Consider the following 8,875-nt stretch of genomic DNA (forward strand, 5'->3'; position numbering starts at 1 on the left):
TCACTGGATCCACAAGACTTCCCACCCACTGGCCTATCAGAGGGGTAGCACTGGAGGCCGATTCCCTATGTAGAGTCTGCGTATATATTTGGGCTCCCACTGTCAACCATAGCCTTCTACAGACCAGAATTGCTCAATATAAGCTCTGACACCAGTTTCTCCTTTGAATTTGGAGCATACCTTTTCCACTCCTTGGATCACAGACAGTGGTGTGCTTCTTCCATGTGGGGGTGTTGACATATCATTTAGATGGCTGCTGGTTTGCAAACAAGCCTTCAAGACCCCAGTTGCTATTCTTTCTGATAGCCTGGCAACAACCAATTTTTTTCACTACACTTTGCACCCTATCTATCTTCCATGTTTCTTTCATGAGAGCATGTATTGAGCAGGGCCATGTCAGAATAACTAATTGTCCTTAGATTGGAGCTAGGATTAAGTGTAAGTCTAAATCTGTTTTCTACCTGACTCTGGTTTACTTTAGAGATGTCTTTGTTACTTAATGGTAGAGAATCTTATCAATCATCTCCCTGGAACAAAAGGTCCTTCTGTTTATAGTGTCATTGATGTAGTCCCTGCTAATGTATTTAAAACAGTTGAGAAAGGAAGATCAAACAAGTTTGTTTTTTTCCCCATCATTTGGTGTTAAGGATCCATGATTTCCATTTTAATGGGATTGCCATAATTTCTTGAGCACCTATCACATACCAAATATTTTGCTAGTGACTTAGCTACATTGACTCATATACTAAATGATCCTATGAGAGAGGATGCCTTATCCTCATGTTGCAGATAAAGTGACTAAAGTTTTTAAGGATTGCATAATTTGCCTGAGATCATACATCTAGGAAATCACGGAGTCCCATATGTCAAAGCCTATACTTTTAACTGCTGTGCACTATTTAAACTGTGAGGTTCTTGCTGACTAATTAATTGACCAGTACCTTAATAACAGAGGTAGAATTTGAGATGGTTTTAAAGGGAGTGTAGGGGCAGCTATAGCAGGAATGTAGAACTACAAAATTTAATTAATTATGAACTGGGGCTAGTCATACTTCAAGTGCATATAGGTCAACTGTATAGGCTCAATTAATTAAATGAAATGTAATCTAAGACAGTAGGCATCACAAATAAATAGGGGGCATATACACTGTTGGATGTTGGGATAATACACAGAGACATTAGGAAACCATGAATAGCTTCCTCAATTTGGAAATGGGAGAGACTTCTTACAAAGCCAATGTCTAGATGTCTTAAGAGAAAGGTTAATAAAATTGACAATTTGTGTGGTATAACAAAATGAAACAACTGAAAACCACACACCATAAAGTAAAAAGACACGATAAGCTTGGGAAAAATATAGGGTTACTATTCTTTTTTTTTTTTTTTTTAAGAGAGCAGTTTCTCTTTATTGTGCTACAGGATGAGGCGAGAGCGCCGGGCACTGGAGAGAACAAGGGAGTCCGTCTGTCGCCAGGGAAACCCAGTCCTGCAGAGGGTGCCAGATGGGTGAGTCTCCGTGGGAGGCGGTCTTTTAGGAGCGGAGCGGAGACAGGGAGTGTGTGGTTCTATCGCACCATGTATTCCTTGAGCTTATTGAGCCGGACTTGGAGAAAGAGAAACCTCCTATGAGGAGGGACAGGCTCGCTGCGATGAAAGTTGTAGCTCACTTGCTCAGAGAGGTGATACCTTTTCTGAGGGCCGTTCTCAAAATCTTCCTCCGAGAAGGGAACATCCTCAATAAGGACGCGGAATGGACACTGAAAAAGATCCCGAGCATTATCAACATGATCACGCCCCAGGTGCTGAGGACCATGCCACAAGCGGCCAGCTTGGGCCACAGCACAGGAGCGACGCCATCAAGAGTGGGCAGGGGATCGCCTGGACGTGGGCCTTGTGGAAAAGCGGGGACAGAAAGTTGTGCAGAGGGGAATCCAGCTGGGCTGGGTAGGGTTACTATTCTTCACATTAACATTCTTAACTCACAATGTGGCACCAGGATGGGAGAAAGCTTATTAACAACTTGCTATATGCAGGTGACACAACTTGCTTGCCAAAAGTGAGGAGGACTACTTGTACTTGCTGTTGAAGGTCTCGGATTGCAGGCTTCAGTATAGATTACAACAATGTAAAGAAGACCCAAATCCTCACAACTGGACCAATAGACGACATCATGATAAATGGAGAACAATTTGCAGTTGTCAAGGATTTTGTCTTGGATCCACAATCAATGCTCATGGAAGCAACAGTCAAAAAATCAAAAGACATATTGCACTAGGTAAATCTGCTGTGCAAGGCCTCTTTAGAGTATTGAACAGCAAGAATGTTTCTCTGAGGATTAAGGTGCACCTGACTCAAGTCATTGTATTTCAGTTGCATCATATGCACTTGAAAGTTGGGCAATGAACAGGAACACTGAAGAAGAATCAGTGCATGGGAACGGTGGTGCAGGAGAGGAACATTGAAAGTACCAAGGACTGTTGAAAGGACAAACCAATCTGTGTTGGAAGAAGTAGGGCCAGAGTGCTCCTTAGAGGCAGGGATGGCACACTGTGTCTCACATACTTTGGACATATTGTCAGGAGAGACCAGTCCCTGGAGAAGGACATCATGGTTGGTGAAGTGGCGGGGTGGTGAAAAAGAGGAAGGCCCTCAGAGAGCTGCATTGCCACATCAATCCCGCATCAATGGGCTTGGGCACAGGAACACTTGTGACGATGGCACTGGACCGGGCAGTATTTCCTTCTGTTGTGCATAGGGGCACTATGAGTCAGAGCCAACAGATGGGACTTAACAAAAATATTCCTAACATACGAAGAGCTTGTTGAAGTAGAGATGATCAATCAGTCTAAGGAAGAGTGGACAAGAGATATGGGCAGTTAGTAGGGAAAAAAATCTAGCTGGCCCTTAAGCATATGAAAAGATGCTCAATCTTTTAATAAGAAATGCATACTAAAGTACTATTGTGATACCATCTCATTTTGATTGGGGGAAGTTTGGCACCAAACTTTATCTCAACCTGTGGGAAAATGAGCACTTCTATTCAGTGTAGGAGATGCAAAAGTGGGTCGTGGCTACGGAGGTGAATTCGGCAGTTTTACAGGAGAATGTTCCCATTGTGCCCAATCTTGGTTGTGGCTGCTAGGTGCCATGGAGTGGGTTCTGACTCACGGTGACCTTGGGTGAAGGGAACCCTGCCTGCGCCCGCACCATCCTCACAATGGCTATGTTTGAGCCCACTCTTGCAGCTACTGTGTCGATCCATCTCATTGAGGGTGTCTTCTTTTGTGCTGCCTCTCTACCAAGCTTGATGTCCTGTTCCAGGGACCATTTGCAAATGGATGCTTTGATGTCCCTCCCTATATACATGCCTTAAAGGAGTCCCTGAGTGCTGTAAATAGTTAAGCTCTCAAGGTGGTGGTTCAAATCTGTGTTAGACAGGGTTCTCGAGAGAGATAAAACCAAATTTCTGATAATTTAATATATTTATTTATAAAGATAATTAGATATATAACAAGGAATGAACTGTTAAATCATATACAGTTAAATATATAATACAAGAAAGAAACAGTTAAATTATAAAGCACTACAAATGGCTCAATTCAACTCACTGCGGTGAGAGAGATGTGAGAGACTAGCAGTCCCTCCAGTCCAATCTGCTGCCAGATCTTCCTCTATTTATAGAGAGAGCTAGGCTATGTCAGCACAGCAGCCAATCAGAAGGCAGGTCACCAACTGCCAGCCAGGTCACCAACTGCCAGTCCCCAGCTCCAGCGATGTCTTAAAGGGACCTCAACTTACAGCGACACAGTCCACAGGCTAGGCATCCCACAGGTAGTGTAGCCTTTAAATTGAGGCACAGGACAAGCAAGGCAGCCGCACACTGGTCCGATGATCAAAGAGTCAAAGAGCGAGAGACAAGAAAGGCGAGACTCACCAAGGCATTTATCTCTCTGCCCTTCAGTTAATCCCACTTGTGTTTATTGGCCAGGCTGGCACAATAAACTATTTCAAACTCCATCTAGGTGTGTCTTAGAAGAGAGATGTGGTGATCTGCAGGTCACAGCCTTGAAAACCCCACGGAAGAGTTGTACCCCGCACACCTAGAGTTGCCATGACTCAAAATCAATTTGAAGGCAACCAGAACTCTGGGTCTTCTTTCTCTCCAATGGAGAGGGGCTTGTCCATGCAACTTGCCTTGACCAATACAATAGCAAATTTGTTGTAAACTCAAGATTGAAAAATGAATTGAGGATTGCACTCTCTTAATGTACTTGAAACTCTGACTATCTATGAGCGTATGAATGAGTGGTAACAAGCCTTTGGGGGATGGGATTGGGATGAGAGGGCACTAGGGCCACCAACTAGCCAACATCAGACTTGGTAGTGAGTCTATTTTAAGACTGTCCATCTCCAGTCAAGTTGCCAGCTGACCTCAGTCACATGAATAAAAAGCAGCACAAGGACAGGGCTGAATCCTGCCACAATTGCTGCCCTGCGAGAAGCTAGAGCTAATAGTCTTTGCTTATGTAACTAAGTTGAGGGATCCTGGGATACATATAGCAAAAGCTAACTGGTACAATGTGGGCTCAAACATAGCCATTGTGAGGCACCTAGCAGCCACAACCAAGATTGGGCACAATGGGAACATTCTCCTGTAAAACTGCCAAATTCACCTCCATAGCCATGACCCACTTTTGCATCTCCTACACTGAATAGAAGTGCTCATTTTCCCACAGGCTGACATAAAGTATGTTGCCAAACTTCCACCGATCAAAATGAGAAATGGTATCACAATAGTACTTTAGTATGCATTTCTTATTGAAAGATTGAGCATCTTTTCATATGCCTAAGGGCCAGCTAGATTTTTTTTTAAAGGATACTAGGGAACAAGAGAAGGCATACAAATATAAAATCAAAGATGCTAAATAAAATGATAAATTTCAATTGTATATTTGAATTGGAAAAATCAATAGAACTTACAATGAATTTTCTCTCTCTCCCCCCCCCCCTTTGAAAGAAATAACGAGCACCCCTGTAGCCCGGATTGATTCTAAATATCATTTATTGCTGTAAAGCATAAAATCGCTTTAGATGGTGGCCGGACTCATACAAGGATGGCTGGAAACATTTGTTGGACCTGACAGAAAGGAAGCTGTCACGGAGTACTGGGGTCACTTAAAAAGAACTCAGGAGGCAATTTGAAGAGTTTATTTGCCAAAGATGGAAGATTTTGTGTATCAAAATAGCAAATAATAATAATAATGGCAATAAATTAAAATTTATACTAAAATCCAAGAGTTCAAAATCATAAAACATAAAAACAAAGCAAAAATTTTGGCAGATGTTAAGGAACCCTTTTTGTTAAAAAGTGAACAAAGGTAATTGTTCAATATTTATATGCCCTTTGCTTTCTTCATATAAAAATCATTTTATTGGCATATATTTCACACAGCATGCAATTTAATTGTTCAATCCTTTAAGAAGAGTTGTGTACTCATCACCACAATATATGGCCTTTTCTTAGCAAACCGTAAATTAGTATAACTAAATAGTCTATATAGAAAAATCGTTCTTCAAAAATTTCAATAATAAATGAGGAATCAGAGTACTAGAATATAACCATTTTGGTACCATTAATGAAAGGAAGAACATAAGAAATGATTACCAATATCTTCTAAAATCATTTTGGAAAAGTAGATAAAAACATTTTAATGGATGGGTCCAGTTGATAATTCACAGCCCCCCTCATCAGTCATTAAAAAAAAGACAATCAGTATGAAGCACTTCTGCAAAAAAAACAGGAGCCTTGGTGACATGAGTTAAATGTTGGGCTACTGTGTGGGACAGACAGCGGAGAAGTAGGTGAGGAAGACATTGGATGGGGTAAGATAAAATAATAATAATTTATAAATTATCAAGGGTTCAGGGGGAGTGGGGAGCGGGGAGGGAGGGGGAACAATGAGCTGACACCAAGGGCTCAAGTGGAAAGCGGGTGTTGTGAAAAAAAGAAAAAAAATGTTGGGCTACTGACTTCAAAGCCAACAACAGTTCAACACCACAAGCTACTCCTCAGGAGAAAGATGAGGCTTCTAGTCTTGTAAAGATTTAGTCTCAGAAATGCACAGGGCAGTTCTACTCTAGCCTAGAGGCAGAATCCACTCCATGTTAGTGCAGTTTTGGTGATAGAAAGTAACAACAGCCTTCTTTCAAAAACTTAAACCTGAATTTATTCAGGTCTCTAAATCTGACTAGTAGCTAACAGGAAGTACAAGGGAACAAGTTAAGCAATTCATAGGGCACAACATAGAGAATTCTATAGGATGACTAACTCTGGTCTCCAATAAATAAATGGCAAGAAATAAGAGGGTGGGTGCAGTGTGGGGCTTATTTGAACTTTGGACAGTAACATCTGGATAAAGCACCCTTCAGAGAGTTGGGGAAATCCGAACAGGGATTAGACACTGACATTCTTAAGGAGAAAGCCCAACCCCAATCAAACTCCCTGCCATCGGTCCGTGCTGACTCATGGTGACCCCCTGTGGGGTTCCAAGACTGTAACTGTTTAGGGGAGTAGAACGCCCATCTTCTCCTGTGGAGCTCCTGCTGGTTTCAAACTGCTGACCATGCAGATCGCACAGTCCAACATGGAACCATGAAACCAGCAGGGACCCCTTATTAAGGAGAGTCTTTTTAAAAAAGTATTATGTGGTTTTGCGGCTATGTTAAAAAAAAGGAGTAGCTAGATTTTGTATCAGTCATGGTCTGGTCAGGAGACTGTCACCCAGTATTTTGAAAAGGGTAGGTTTAATGTAAAGAATTACTCATTTGCCACAGGTTCTAAGTCCTTAAGGGTAAAGCCAACTCTAAAGAGAGGGGAAGAGACACAAGGGCCAGCCTCCAAGCCTGCCACTGCACACGAAGGAAGGGACCAAGCTGGAGTAGGCCTGCACTTCTTCCAGGGAGGGACTCCAGATCTTCGGGCACAGGACTTGAAGAAGGTCACTGAGGTGGTACCGACTGGGCTTGTTGAATGGGGCAGTAGGGATAGGGGTGGTGGTGGTGGAGGACCACCCATGAGGATGCTGGTAGAATACAATGAGAAGACACCAGCCGGGGACTAACTGGACAGCTCCCTGAGAGCCAGCAGAACTCCATGAGAAGCCATCCACTTGAGTGCTGCCACGTGTGTCTCCTGAGCTGCTGGCTCCCTGTGCCTCAGGATCAGCAGGAGAGCTGAGAGCCCAGCCCCTTACCTCCTCCGGTGTCCCTCCAGTGCCCTCTATTGGCGAAGCTAGCAAAGGAGAGACGAGTCTATGGTCCAACTCCAACATCGCAAATACATGCGATTTGCATCAAAATAATTCTGTGGGTGGGGATCTAGATGAAACAGGATAATTGTTGAAGATGAGTCAGTGGCCCATTCATTAGACTTGTCCTTCTTCATACTTTAGGTGTGTGCCTTATATTTGTCCTGTTCCTCACTATCTCCTTATTCACCATTTCGTTTATGAAAACTCTGGAAACATTCCCATGTGGCACCTCCAATGGTCCAGGGCCAGCTCAGAAATCTCCTCTAAGGGGGCTACCCCAAAGAAAACCCAAACAATGATTGGGCCCCACAGGGGATGGTGGTCAACTGGGCACAGGACTTGTCCCATTTATCAATGTTGCCTCTGCCCAACTAGGGAGAGCATGGGACCAGGGTGGATGGCATGAGGTCGCGGAGAGGCAGAGGCCAGATGGAAGAGAAAGAAGGGGCCCACAGGAAGCTGGGAGCTGAGGTGGATGGAGGATGTGCAGGCAACTGCCGACCACCACTTCCACCACCACCTCCCATCGCTGTGGGCTCTACGGTGGTGGGAAAGACATGGTAAGGAAGGAGGACTGGCACACCATGCACATTTGAGGTATGGTTGGGGATCCCGACAAATGGTGGGGGGCCGGGGGGTGGGGAGGACACTGGTGCCCCAAACCAGGCTTGCTCTTGACTCTTACCTAACACCAGTTTTGCATATTGACCAGGTCTTTGGAACCTAACCATGTGCACAACTGAGGGGTGAAGAGATATATATTATAATGACAATGAGTAGGGGGAAAGATATATAACTAAATATACATATTTATTTATATATTTTATATAAATAAATATGTATATTTAGTTATATATTTTCCCTATTTGTTTTCATTATTAAAAAATATGTGTTGACACATTATCTGTCCTGAAGAAGCTAAAGGTTGAAATGATAGACAAATAAATAATGTAGGAATTGTCAGAATTTCGGGGAAGTCGGGGATACACCTTTTATCATCAGAATTGGCCCTGACAGAAGATGGAACTATCGAGCTGACTATCTGAGAGAGAAGGAGCTGCTCCTGTCGGGATCTTATGGGCTAGGAGCTCAGTGGAGGCAGACCTGTGTGCTTCACATTGAAATGTGCTGGCCAAGTAATGGTTTTCAATAAGCCAACAGTACTGAGAATATTCCAGGTGTTATCACGTGTTAGTAGCAGTCATAGTGGTTGTGGTAATTACTAATGTTGTTATTGTCATTGTTGTGATTACTGCTTCACGGTCATGTTTTCCCCATCAGTAAATAAAATGGAAATAAGCATGACTGCTGGCAAGGCCTCCTGTTGTCTTCATGAGATAGTGTTATGGAGACTACAGATTAACCAGGAACTCAGAATTTGGTCTTCCCAAAGAGAGAGCTGGCCAGTACCTAAAAGTATCCTGTTTGCTTTTCGTTTCTTGTATTTCTAAGGGAGAGAGACCGCTACGGTGCTGGATTCCTCCGTAATCGCAGAGGGTCTGCCAATGGCATTAGAGGCAGAAAGGAGGTGGCTATCAAAGAGCTGCAGCAACCAGGGCTGCGGT

General features: G+C 43.4%; 1 pseudogene; it reads right to left on the reverse strand.

Moving 5' to 3' along the window:
* Positions 1 to 1,565: 1,565 nt before the first annotated feature.
* LOC123522132 lies at positions 1,566 to 1,857 on the reverse strand (annotated as a pseudogene).
* Between the last annotated feature and the right edge of the window lie 7,018 nt (positions 1,858 to 8,875).

This window comes from Echinops telfairi, unplaced genomic scaffold, assembly GCF_000313985.2.
Source record: "Echinops telfairi isolate 266 unplaced genomic scaffold, ASM31398v2 ScPeMD7_3;HRSCAF=10, whole genome shotgun sequence".
NCBI lineage: Eukaryota > Metazoa > Chordata > Mammalia > Afrosoricida > Tenrecidae > Echinops > Echinops telfairi.